We start from the raw sequence: 13717 nt of genomic DNA, 5'->3' as shown, positions 1-13717 counted from the left end.
TTAGGCCCTGCCCCTAGCACAAGAAAGGGAATTGGGCATCAAGGGCAATCATAACATGATCACTGAGGCCAGGAATGTGATTGCAGTAGTTTTTCCCCAGAAGAGGAAGCAGCAGACACTTCTACAAATCATTCAACAGTGGAAAGGTATTTGGCATCTTTGGGTGGAGCTAGGGAAGTGGTACCACACGGTGGTATGATTATGGCCTCTGTAGTAAGACTGACTGGGTACCAATTGCAGCTCTGACATTTATTACCAAATATCTGTGGACAAGTGCTTTAATCTCACTAAGCCTCAGTTTCTTCAGTTGGGTGCTTTATGAGGATTAAATGAGACTATAAATGTTTTGACATACTACATTAATATTGTAGTAGTACGTACAGTAGTACAAACTTTTTGACAAAAGGTACAAACTATTATTCATTCCTTCAAGAAGTTGAGCAGCCAGAGTGTATGCACCCAAAGCAAGCTGCATGTCATGGAGTCTCATGAGTAGATGAATGGCTTAAAAGAAAAAGCAAGTCTGGGTGGCATGTAAAATTCTAATACAGTGTATGTCAGTTCATATTCTGTAAGAAAATATTTTTTAAATTTAAGTAAAAACATCACTAAAACTACATAAATATAAACAAATCATGTAAAAATGATGAAAAATTGACTTGCTCAATGTGACTTTGACAATTATCTTCAAGCAAAATATAGTGAACAAAAGTGTAGTCACCCCAATCAAAACACATGTAATTAATTCTCTTACTTGAAATCATAACCAGAAGAGAAAGGCTTTACGTCAGGCTAAATTTTTGTTATGATTACTTTACATAATTCATGCTAAATTAATAGTTACATCTATGAAAAGATATTATTAGTAGAGGGAACTCAATTGCTGAAATATGCCACAATTCTTATATGTGGGAAAAAGAAACCAAATAGAAGTGGAGCTTCTCCAACGATAAAGGACTGTACCTTGTAGGGATGCCACAGGATTTTAATATATACCCAAGTTCTCTTCAAGCTTCACATTATGTGCTGGGTTCTCATGTTAAACATTGTTAATCAGAAATGGCACAATCCAAACATCTTTTTTTTTTAATTTTAATTTTTATAGAAGTATATAGTTGATGTACAATATTATATAAATTACAGGTATACAATACCATATAGTGATTCACAATTTTTAAAGGTTACACTCCATTTACAAATAAATTTATAAAATGTTGGCTATATTCCCTGTGCTGTACATTATATCCTTTTAGCTTATTTTACACATAATAGTTTCTCTTTATCCTCTACCCCAATTACCCCTCCTTCTTCCCTCTCCCCATTTGGTAACCACTAGTTTGTTCTTTATATCTGTGAGTCTCCTTTTTTGTTATATTCACTAGTTTGTTGTATTTTTTAGATTCCACATATAAGTGATATCATACAGTATTTGTCTTTCTCTGTGTGACTTATTTCTCTGAGCATAATACCCTCCAAGTCTATCCATGTTGCTGCAAATGGCAAAATTTCATTCTTTTTTATGGCTGAGTAGTATTCCACTGTATGTATAAACCATGGCTTCTTTATCCATTCATCTGTTGATGTATACTTAGGTTGCTTCTATATCTTGGCAATTGTAAATAATGCTGCTGTGAACATTGGGGTGCATGTATCTTTTCAAATTCATGTTTTTGGGGTTTTTTTCAGATATATGCCCAGGAGTGGAATTGCTGGGTCATATGGTAGCTCCATTTGTAGCTTTTTGAGAAACCACTCTACAGTTGTCCACCATGGCTGCACCAATTTACATTCCCACCAACAGTATACAAGGGTTCTCTTTTCTCCACATTTTTGCCATTTGTTATTTGTGTTCTTTTATTTTATTTTATTTTATTTGTGTTCTCTTTGATGAGAGCTATTCTGACAGGTGTGAGATGATATCTCACTGTGATTTTTTTTTTTTTTTTTTTTTTTTTTTTGCGGTATGCGGGCCTCTCACTGCTGTGGCCTCTCCCCGTGCGGAGTACAGGCTCTGGACGCGCAGGCCCAGTGGCCATGGCTCACAGGCCCAGCTGCTCCGCGGTATGTGGAATACTCCCAGACTGGGGCACGAACCCGTGTCCCCTGCATCAGCAGGCGGACTCTCAACCACTGCGCCACCAGGGAAGCCCATCTCACTGTGATTTTGATTTGCATTTCCCTGATGATTAGTGATGTGTCGAGCATCTTTACATGTGCCTGTTGGTCATCTGCATTTCCTTTTTGGAAAAAAATGTCTATTCAGTTCTTTTACCCATTTTTGAATTGGGCTGTCTGGTTTTTTGATGTTGAGTTGTATGAGCTCTGTATATATTTTGGATACTAACCCCTTATCAGTAATATCATTTGTAAATACATTCTCCCATTCAGTAGGTTGTCTTTTCATTTTGTTGATGGTTTCCTTTATTGTGCAAAAGCTTTTAAGTTTAATTAAGTCTCATTTGCTTATTTTTGCTTTTATTTCCTTTACTTTAGGAAACAGATCCAAAAAGATATTGCTACAATTTATGTCAAAGAGTGTTCTGCCTGTTTTCCTGTAGGAGTTTCGTGGTTTCCAATCTTACATTTAGGATTTAGTGCCTTTTGAGTTTATTTTTGTATATGGTGTTAGAGAATGTTCTAATTTCTTTTCCATGTGGCTGTCCAGTTTTCCCAGCACCACTTATTGAAGAGTCTTTTCTCCATTGTATATTCTTGCCTCCTTTGTTGTAGATTAACTGACCATAAGTGTGTGGGTTTATTTCTGGGCTCTCTATTCTGTTCCATTGATTTATGTGTCTGTTTCCATGCCAGTATCAAACTGTTTTCATTACTGTAGCTTTGTAGTATAGTCTGAAGTCAGGGAATATGATTCCTCCAGCTCTGTTATTCTTTCTCAAGATTGTTTGGGTGCTTCCCTGGTGGCGCAGTGGTTGAGAGTCCACCTGCCGATGCAGGGGACATGGGTTTGTGCCCTGGTCCGGGAAGATCCCACATGCCGCGGAGTGGCTGGGCCCGTGAGCCATGACCACTGAGCCTGCGCGTCCGGAGCCTGTGCTCTGCAATGGGAGAGGCCACAACAGTGAGAGGCCCGTGTACCACACACACACACACAAAAAAAAAAAAAAAAGATTGTTTGGCTATTTGAGATCTCTTGTGTTTCCATACAAATTTTAAAATTATTTGTTCTTATTCTGTGAGAAATGCCATTGGTATCTTGATAGGAATTGCATTGAATATGTAGACTGCCTTGGGCAGTATGGTTATTTTAACAATATTAATTCTTCCAATCCAAGAACATGGTATATCTTTCCATCTATTTGTGTCATCTTCAGTTTCTTTCATTAGTGTCTTAGAATTTTCTGAGTATAGGTCCTTTACCTCCTTAGGTAGGTTTATTCCTAGGTATTTTATTCTTTTTGATGTGATGGTAAATGGAATTGTTTCCTTAATTTCTCTTTCTGATATTTCATTGTTAATGTATCAAAATGCAACAATTTATGTATATTAATTTTGTACCTTGCAACTTTACCAAATTCATTGATGAACTCTAGTAGTTTTCTGGTGGCATCTTTAGGATTTTCTGTATGTATGCTGTCATGTCATCTGCAAACAGTGACAGTTTTACTTCTTCCTTTCCAATTTGGATTCATTTTAGTTTTTTCTTTTCTGATTGCTCTGCCTAGGACATCCAATACTATATTGAATAAAAGTGGTGAGAGTGGGTATCCTTGTCTTGTTCCTGATTAGAGGAAATGCTTTCAGCTTTTCACAATTGACTATGATGTTAGCTATGAGTTTTTCATATATGGCTAAACATCTTTTGAATGAAAATCTTAGTATCTTTTAGTTTCACAAGTTTTGGCCTTTAATTACTAAGACAAATGTAGCCTGCCACCTGCTTCTTAGTCAAGGACCAAAAATAAGGTTCTATGGTGTTAATATTTAAGAAAAAATGTTTATATATCAACTAAGTTAATTTTGGTGGACAAATGAGGTCTTTGTGGCTACAGTTTACTGCTTTGCAAAAAAAGTTCTAATGCTATATTTTTATATGTACAAAAGTAATCTAACTTTTCTTTAATTTCTAAATTTAAGTTTTGAGCAATTAAAACTAGAATATCTTGCATCTATGTTACCTGTTCTCAGCTTTGCATAGGACTAAAAACTATGATAATGTTCTTCCCAAGGTTCTGTTGTCATCATAATCATCTTTATTGGCTAATATATTTTAGGCAGTAAACTATGCTTTGGAAATTCTAGAATTATAAAACATAGTTTCTGTCTTCAAGAGACGTTATAATTTTGTTCTGACTGGTGGGATATATGATTCTCCCACTCTCCACACACATTCTTACACACATATACCACACATACACATATGCACAAATAGGATAGTTTAATTTTACATGTCGTATTACAGGTAGATATTTATATGAGAATGTTGAGGTAGAATTAAATATATAGTTTTACCTATGACTGAAGTGAGGTGAATTTTACATGCATAATAATTCTAAAAGGAAACAGCCTCTCTCCTCTGTACCTTCATCGAATAATTTAAACATACCAATGATCTCTTTTATTTAGAAGTTAGTCTTACTATAACTTTTGGGGATAGTGCAATATATTACCATATGTTGTTATGCATTCAGTAATTCCCCTCTTCTTTGGATAATTTTTACAATAATAAAAGCTTATGTTATTGCTCTATGTAAAGTTTTCCCCCCAGAAAAGAACAAAATTATAGTTTCTTATTTCTGAGAAACAGGATACTAATGGTTCTGTGTAGTCAGTATCAGTATGATACCATTTCTTTCTATGTTTAATTTCATTACTAATGTCACAGTTGGCAATTATCTGTTAAACTAATTAAGGTCAGAGAATGTTGAGCTCCATAACCTATCTAATCAATTCCATTGCTAAGTATAGTCATTTTCCCATGATTTCAACTGTAAGATAATAATTATACAGACGGCGGGCATGCTGACCCATTATTCTTTATTCACTTACCCTTAGGAAGAGTTAGACAGGATTTGGTTTTATTGTGGTTATCTAATAGAATTAACATAACAAGTATAAATTTTGCTAATCAGGATTTTAAATCAAGTTTTTAAATTTAGTAAGTCTGCAAAAATTTACTTGATTCACCAAACTTTTCACTAGTTTAATTCATACAGACCAATGATGCTTCGTGTGCCTATTTGTCCACCTTCACTTTGTTGAACTTCTTCCTTTATTTTGTTTTATTTCCACAAGTATTTATTGATCTACTCTGTGTTGGGCCCTGTGCTGGGCAGTGGAGACACAAAGGTGAGGAAGTCATGGCCTCATCTATCCTGGAGGGCCAGGCTAGCTGAGGAGATACATGTGTAAACAGATAATTTGGGGATCCTGCTAGAGCCATTCACAATATCTAGTGTAGTGTTGTGCTTATAACTAGTAGTCAACAAACCTTTATGAATGACTGAATTCTCAGCATGTTATGGGACCCCAGAGTAAAGGAACTTGGTCAAACTTGAGGGGAGAAGGGTAGGTTGGAAGGGTGTTGTGAAGAAGTTATCCCAAGCCTCTGGGAAATACACCCATAGATCCACTTAATACAACTTCTCGTAGAAGTCAAATAATAAAAAAACAACTAACAGAGAATTCTCCATTTCTCATTAAACCTGGCTGGCTTAAGCCCGATTTTTTAAAAAAATGGTCCTGGGCATCTGAACCAAAGCTTAGTTTCATGAGATAAATTAACCCTATTTTTGTTTTTAGTTATGTTTAAATTTTGAGTTTCCTTACTTTTCAAAATTCTCTTTGGAGTTGATGCCAATGCTCTTACCCCAACAAATCAAGAATTTGTTTTGATAGCTGCCTCAGAAGAAGTTCACATATTCTCTGAAATGCAGTAATAACCAGAGGGGTTTTTATTGACTGATTTCCAACTGAGGGATTTTGTAGTATAAGCTAAAATGTTAAAAAAAAGAAAAAAGGCAGTGCACGCTACAAATACTTGATTTGCTCGTCTTTTTCCACTGCCATGTGTCATGTACTGTAATTAATTTAACACATTCCTTTTCAAAGCCAGTTTTCCATCCTCTTTTTACATTTCATTGTAAAGTTATGGAAGCTCTTTACCTTGCATAGAGTTAGAATTGAATAGCTCAAACTAGTCTAGACAATTGCAGTTCATAGCACAAGGGTAAATTTAGAAAGTTATAGCAGGTCACATCCATTGTGGATAAAGCAATAGCTCAGTTGTACCCTGGTCTTTCAGGGAAATGTCAGCTGCATGAAATTAGTATTCTGAGCTCATGCGAAATCTCCTGTACAGAAATCTGTTTTAGTCTCACTGGTGTATAAGTATACACATATACTGCAGTATACATAGATCTTGCAATTTTTTATTTTATCAGCACTTCCTGGCATTTCATGCAAGATGTTGATAGGTCAACAGTATCTGCTTCCAGAGGCAATACAAGAAGTGCTTCCCTATTCCTAGGAGTTTTATTGACAGAGAAATGGTAAGGAATGAAGCAAAAACCAGTATTGCTGCAAAAAAACCAGACCATCTCCCAGAGGTTAGGCTGTGGCCTCTGTCGGTAGTCCATATCCTCTCCTGGATTTTTTAGTCTTGCATTCTCAACACACTACCATGCCGTGATAGCACATCAAATTTCACCAGACCAAAACCAAGCTATTGTGTTCTCTCCAATTTTAGGGTATTCTGTTTCCCCAGATTTCTGGTCTTGATTAGTAATGTCGCTCATTACACGCCAAAGCTAGATGTTGCCAAATTTTCCTTAATTTCTTTTCCATAAACGCTTAAATTCAATTTCCCCAAGTTTTGTAGCTTCTTTTCCCTACACCTATGACAAATCGTTACTTTTTTCACATTGCTGTCCCTGACATACTGCTCGCCAGAACTGTTGCAATAGTATCCCAGATTGTCTCACAGACTCCCCTCTAACTCATCTTCCATATGTTATAGGGTGATTATTTTGAAACAGTATTCTGATCTTGGCTTTTCCTGTCCTTTCACTTAGAGGGTAATGCTCAGCCTTCTTATGACGACATATAAGAACATTCATGGTCTGGGCCCTGCCTTACTTTGAGACTTTTACTTTTCTCATTTCCAACATGATCTTTATAATTCACACACACTGCATTACTTATAATTTTCTTCATACTGTGTTCTTTCCTACCACTATGATGTTGCACTCATTAGTCCCTGTGCCTGCTATGTTTTCCACCTAACTTATCACCAGGAACTTTATAAAATACTATGTTGCTATTCCTACTCTCTATCTAAATGTAAAATATATTTGTAAAACAAAACAAGCATCTATTGCTTGGACTACTGTCTCTAAATGGATCTCCCTGGATCCACTTTTACCCATTTCTATCTAATTCATGGACTATGTTGCAGCTAAAAAAATTTTTTTTAATGCAGACCTTAAAATCTTTTGAGGGGATGGATCATGTTTATTTTTTCTACATTAATCCTTTGCTCACTGCCGGGCATACAATAGGTGCTTCCAAAAATTTGTCTTAGCCTGGTTGTTAAGAGCTGGTTAAATTATTTTAACTAATTTTTTAAAATTTATTTTGTATTGAAACATAGTTGATTTACAATGTTGTGTTAGTTTCAGGTGTATAGCAAAGTGACGGTTTCATATATATATATAATATATATATTCTTTTTCATTATGGTTCATTACAGGATACTGAATATAGTTCCCTATGCTATATAGTTGGACCTTGCTGTTTAGCCATTCTATATATAATATTTGTTATCAAAATAATCTGTTGTTTGACTAATTTATTTTCACTTTTTTCCAAACTGAAGCTATGATTTTTAAAAAAATATTTATTTATTTATTTGGCTATGTCTGGTCTTAGTTGTGGCATGAGGGAGCTTCGTTGTGACACGCGAGATCTTTTGGTGTGGCGCACGGGCTTATCTCTAGTTGTGGCACACGAGCTCTAGAGTGTGCGGGTTCAGTAGTTGTGGTACGTGGGCTTAGTTGCCCTGCAACAGCATGTGGGATCTTAGTTCCCTGAACAGGGATTGAACCCGCGTCCCCTGCATTGGAAGGCAGATTCTTAACCACTGCACCACTGGGGAAGTCCCCTGAAGCTGTGATTTTTCCAATATGTACACGTTTAGATAGGTACAACTATAGATCTTTTCAGAAATTTAATCAAGTGAATAAAGTGAGTCAAACTGGAAGTTATTTACTTCTTATACAGCATACATGTTGCATATTCTTTAGGTTTTTAAAAAATTTAATTTAATTTTTAACAGGTCTGTTGACATTCATCAAGGACCAGCATGGTGAGGGTCAAGAAATGAATGTAAAAATGATTTTCTATATTACATTTAGGATGATGCAGATTTTTTGAGAATTACAATTTTGCTTTCCATGTAGATCATCAGAAATGTGCAAAAGAGTCTGAAAACTGTGCATGCTCCTTTGGGACCGACTTACTTAGGAGAATGGGTTGAATAAACAACTTCTCAAAAATTATATGCACATTAGAAAGAAGGACTTTTGCATTTTACAGATGACAATGAACTTAATAGCAGTTTAACCAAAGGGACACAGATTATTTCTAATAAACAACATGATTATCATGCTGAAATTTCTGACACCCAGTAATTAGAAAGATTTCCAAAAACATAGAAACTCCAAGGGTGGCACAAATAGAGTTCTTGGGTCTATTATTCCTATAAAATTAAAATATTGTCTTGGAACAAAAAGTGATCTTGAATCACTTTTTTTTGAGAAAGTGATGAATTCAAATTCTTATTTATTCTGGAGTAGACATTAATATTGCAGAACTTATGCACTCAAAAAAGTAAAATAAAAAAATTGAGTTAACAGCTCAGTTTTGATGCATTTTTCTCTAAATTAGTCTTTTTTGAAAACAGTATGAGTTCAGACTTACATTTAAACAAGACAGTCAGGTTGTTACTGTGTGTGTTTGCTGAGCTGTAATTAAGTGATACCCCCTAGAAAATCCATCTGACTGACAACTACAGATGTACACTGAACTGTGGTAAACAGAAAGCCCTTCTCTGTTTCCATGTGCATGTTAACAGGGCTACACTAAAATCAACGGTGTAAGGATACAAAAATATATGCAAGTTCTTTTAAAATAGTGGTCATATAATGAGGTAAGCCATTGTGAAGCTTTCACTGCAAGAGTGTATTTTCTTGTTGTTGCATCTTGAATAATTCGATGCAAGAGAAACAGTCTACGTTTTAGTGTGTGCAGTATGTGGGGCTGCGGTCAGCACCTCATCTGTGCTGTGTCACGAAGCTGCTTCTGTTTGAGTGATGTCTGCTTCAGAGCAGATGGTCTGAAGATGAATAATCAGACCAATGGGGATAGAAATTCGGTGCCTACCTCAAGGGGGCAATAGTAAATTAACACTGTCGGATGCCTGACATAATAAAGAATTGATGAAAGATATTTTCACTTGGTTGGGTTTGGTTTTTTCATATCCTGACAGTTCTAAAGGCCTTCAAAGGAGACTAAAACCTAATTCAGTTCCATTTATCCTGATACTTAAGTATAGCAGTGGGATAAACTCTAATATATCTTTCCTTCCAAATGCCCTGTAGTATTTTAACACACTGATTAGTCAGGGAATGAAGAGTTTCCTGTAGAGAAGATTTCTTAAAGAAAGCATTAAATAAACTATTGTTGCCAAATTATATCAAAAGGTCTCTCTTTTTTCTCCTGACCCAAGTATTATTATAGTAGGTTATTATTCATTTATAAAACCTACTCTTTTTATGGCCAGCTGTGGGCCAAAGGGAAATTCCTTTGGAGATTTGTGTACATAGCATAAAAGCTTGATAAGCTCTTCCATGTTTTGGCCCATGTTCATTTGAGTTTAAGATGCTGGCAGAACATTTTTACAGAGATGTCCAGCTCATTGAAAATTAGGAAAGATATTAGACCTCGGATACAGATTGTTTTAAAAATAATGCTTCATTATTTTACACACAAAACCAGTTGGAGATCCCAAAGCAATAATAGAGAACCGTTTAGAATTCAGTCCTATATAGATGTGATATGTGTTATTAAATTTCTGTTGTGGAGCTCTAGATTTTCATTATTTTTATTGTTGGCATGTTAAATGCAGATATACATGTTACTTTAGCTATTGAAAATATTAGGGAATATTATAGAGAAAGTATAATATTCAGTATAAGATTTGTGGAATATTTTGCTTGTCTTTGCATTGTCAACATTTTGAACATAAAAAGTAAAGCAGTACTCTGTAATGACCTATATGGGAAAAGAATCTAAAAGAGTGGATACATGTATATGTATATGATTCACTTTGCTGTACAGCAGAAAGTAACACAACATTGTAAATCAACTATACCCCAGTAAAAAACTTTTTTAAAAAGTCAAAAAAAAAAAAGGTAAAGCAGAACTTTTCAAATGTATCAGTTCACCCAATAGTGTTAGTGGTTGTATATGACATTAAACCATGGTGTGACAAGATACTTCTACCTCAAGAGGAACCAGTGATGAAAGTGGGGTGTCACAATCTCCTAATCATATGCCATTTTCTCAAAGCATGATAAGCTCTTTAGGAAGAAATATTAACTCCTGATAAATAGTTTAATAGCTAAAGCAATCATTAAGGTGCTTACCTAACCAAAGCAATAATGTCTTAAATCTGTTCATGTCGTAGAGAATGGACTTGAGGACACGGGAGGGGGAAGGGTAAGCTGAGATGAAGTGAGAGAGTGGCATTGACATATATACACTACCAAATGTAAAATAGATAGCTAGTGGGAAGCAGCCGCATAGCACAGGGAGATCAGCTCAGTGCTTTGTGACCACCTAGAGGGGTGGGATAGGGAGGGTGGGAGGGAGACACAAGAGGGAGGGGATATGGGGATATATGTATATGTATAGCTGATTCACTTTGTTATACAGCAGAAACTAACACACCATTGTAAAGCAATTATACTCCAATAAAGATGTTAAAAAGAAAAATCTGTTGATGTAACTGAAGCCTCTCAAAGAGTATCTTATCCTTTGAGGCAATCTGAAGCATTCAGTTGCAGTGTTCTTCAATTTAAATTTTTAAGATGAACCTCCAATTATTTAATCTGGTGTCTGACTACAGTGACAGCAAAATGTTTCCCTCACTATTCTGATTTTCTTAGATTTGTAAATGTTGTGGAGGAGCCACAGATATCTCCATCTACAAATTTACCATTTTCCCATTTAAATTCAGAAAAAAATTGATGTGTTTTATTTTGTGACAGAACTTCTGAGTTCTGTAGGTGTTTTGGAGTCGTAGGCAGAACATATGTCTAGAATACAAGTAATCAAAACTTGTTGATTTCCCTGCCTTAGGAGAAGTTGCTTAAATTTTCAACTTACGATGTTCAGTAGGAAACTGAGATGTAAGCAAGTTAAGAAACTTAAGAAAGTTTCTACCTATCTCTGTAAAAGTTCTCATTTTAGTGAAAGTTTTAATGTCTCATTGTATTGATATCTTCGAATTGAGCCTAGTTGTAGAAACATCTTATGGAACCAAACTCATGTCAGCAGAACAGTTACTTTGCAAGTTAGACTTTTACTATCTCATAACATACTAACTCAGGAATTCCTATTTCTTCTGTTCGATAATTATTTTAAAATGAATATCTATAAAAATATATAAGCATGTAAAAATTTCAAAATCACAGGGAATCTGAAGTATAAAATAGTTATCAAATATATATCACAACTTTTTTTTCTGATTTAGGGTTTTTGTTCCTACTAGTTTTGTGTTCTTGCAGTATTTCTAATTTATTGAGAAAGATATCATCACATTATTATTTTGATTCAGTTTTCAGAAAAGTGAGTGACACAAAGTGAGTGTACAGAAATTTTTTTAAGGTATAAAATTGTGTCTTAGAACTTACTTATATTTATCCCAGAAGACGTAACAACTGAGATCTCTGAACCAGACCTGGTCTTCTTGGATTTGTAGTAAATATTTTTGAAGACCAGAGGAGTACTATTTGTACAGTAGAATAAAAAGATGCTGTAGAATTTGAGTTAGCAACAACCTTCTTCGGAGTTCAAGCACAAAGCCGTGGGCATTTAGTAGCCTGCATTTTCTCTTAGACTGTGTAGCACCTTAAATATATGCAAATCAAATTTTCATTAAAAACCTTGCGTAATATGAATAGTCTGCCTTAGAAAAATTGCCTCCATAGTAAGAAAAAGATGCTGCTTTTGAATACTAATTTTTTCATCTATTTACTCTTCAGTGATTTTTGTCACTATTGTGTAAGTTAGGAACAACTTATTTTTCAGTGTTGCCATCTTTTTAAAGTAAATGTTTCATTTAATTGTAACAAACATACAGAAAAATGCATAAATTATATTGTTTATCTTGATATTTCTCACAAAATTTACATACGCATTTAACAACACCCAGAATGAGCAGGTAGAACTATGATATTACCAGCAACCAGAAGGCCCTTTCTGCCTCTTTCCAGAAACTACTATTCTGACTTCTAACAGTATAGATTAGTTTTGTCAGTTTTTGAACTTTAATAAATGGAATCATAAAGATGTCCTTTTTGGGTCTGACTAATTTTGCTTAGCCTTTTTTTTGTGTGAGATCTGTCGATGTTCCATGTGGATATGGTTCATTCACTTCTGTTCCCACTGCTATGTAATATTCTAGATTGACTCTTTTTTGAAGTGTAAGAATTGTACAAGGGATTCATGAATCTCTACATAGTATTGCAAAATATTCTTAATGCTTTGAAAGGGATGGAATTGGTATGCTATAGGCAGTTTTTCTTTTCATGGATGATAATCTCAGGGAAGACGCTGATTGTTGGAGTCCAGCTCCAACGAGTCCAGGGAAACCTGAGGGATGGACGGCGTCGGCGAAGGAAATAAGACCTGACACCCTTTGTAGATGTCAGCACATCGAGCACACATTTATTTTTCAGAGCAGGTATTTATATGTAGGCAGGTTTCATCATCATGTACAAAATCTCAACATGTTCTAACCTCAAAATATTTTTATCAGTTTTCTGAAAATGTCCTCAGTTTCTAGATGTACTAACAAGATACTTCCCCAAGTTCTCATTAGTTGCAGGTTATTTTCTAGTAGTTAAGCCAGGCTATTATGTAAGTCTTTATTACACAAGTGCAAGCTTCGTGTTCTTTCTGCATGGGCAAGTTTTTTGAATAGTGCCTTGAAAATATTTACAATATATCCTACAGTTCCTGTGTACCTGACTGCACTAGTAGCACTCACAATACCTCCTACGCTCCTGTTTATCATCCGCCAATTGTTGCCAGAGTATTAACCTTTCTTTATAGTGGACCCATATGAAAGCAAAATCATCAACAACCCCTTCGTAGGGGCCACTGTTGTTCAGTTGGGGGTGTTTTCCATAGGAACATCCCTATATTTCCAGATTGTGTATTGCGTTCCCAGTTTCCTGGGGCCGAAATAGGTACTTTCAATTTTGTGATAATAATAGTGGGGGGGGGGTAGTAGTTTTTCTCATTTTCCTAACCCTGGGCGCAAATCCCCCTTGTGCTGTTTCCATATATAAGCTTAACACAGCCAAACAAATCAGTAGAGATGTAGTCCACCGTCCTGGCACAGTGCTGCTTCGCAGTCCTGCCTTTGATTGCATCATGACTTTGTCACGGCGCCGGGACTCCAGGATGGCTT

At 35.5% G+C, this 13717-nt stretch overlaps 1 protein-coding gene across 2 annotated transcripts in view; it reads left to right on the top strand.

The window, feature by feature from the left end:
* The window catches only part of ANK2 (ankyrin 2), a 680317-nt gene that overhangs the window by 456312 nt on the left and 210288 nt on the right, over nucleotides 1–13717 (top strand). The gene's annotated exons all lie outside the window — the stretch shown is intronic.

Source organism: Stenella coeruleoalba, assembly GCF_951394435.1.
Source record: "Stenella coeruleoalba genome assembly, chromosome: 4".
In the NCBI taxonomy this organism is placed as follows: Eukaryota; Metazoa; Chordata; class Mammalia; order Artiodactyla; family Delphinidae; genus Stenella; species Stenella coeruleoalba.
This window is presented reverse-complemented; position numbering and strand designations above follow the sequence as displayed.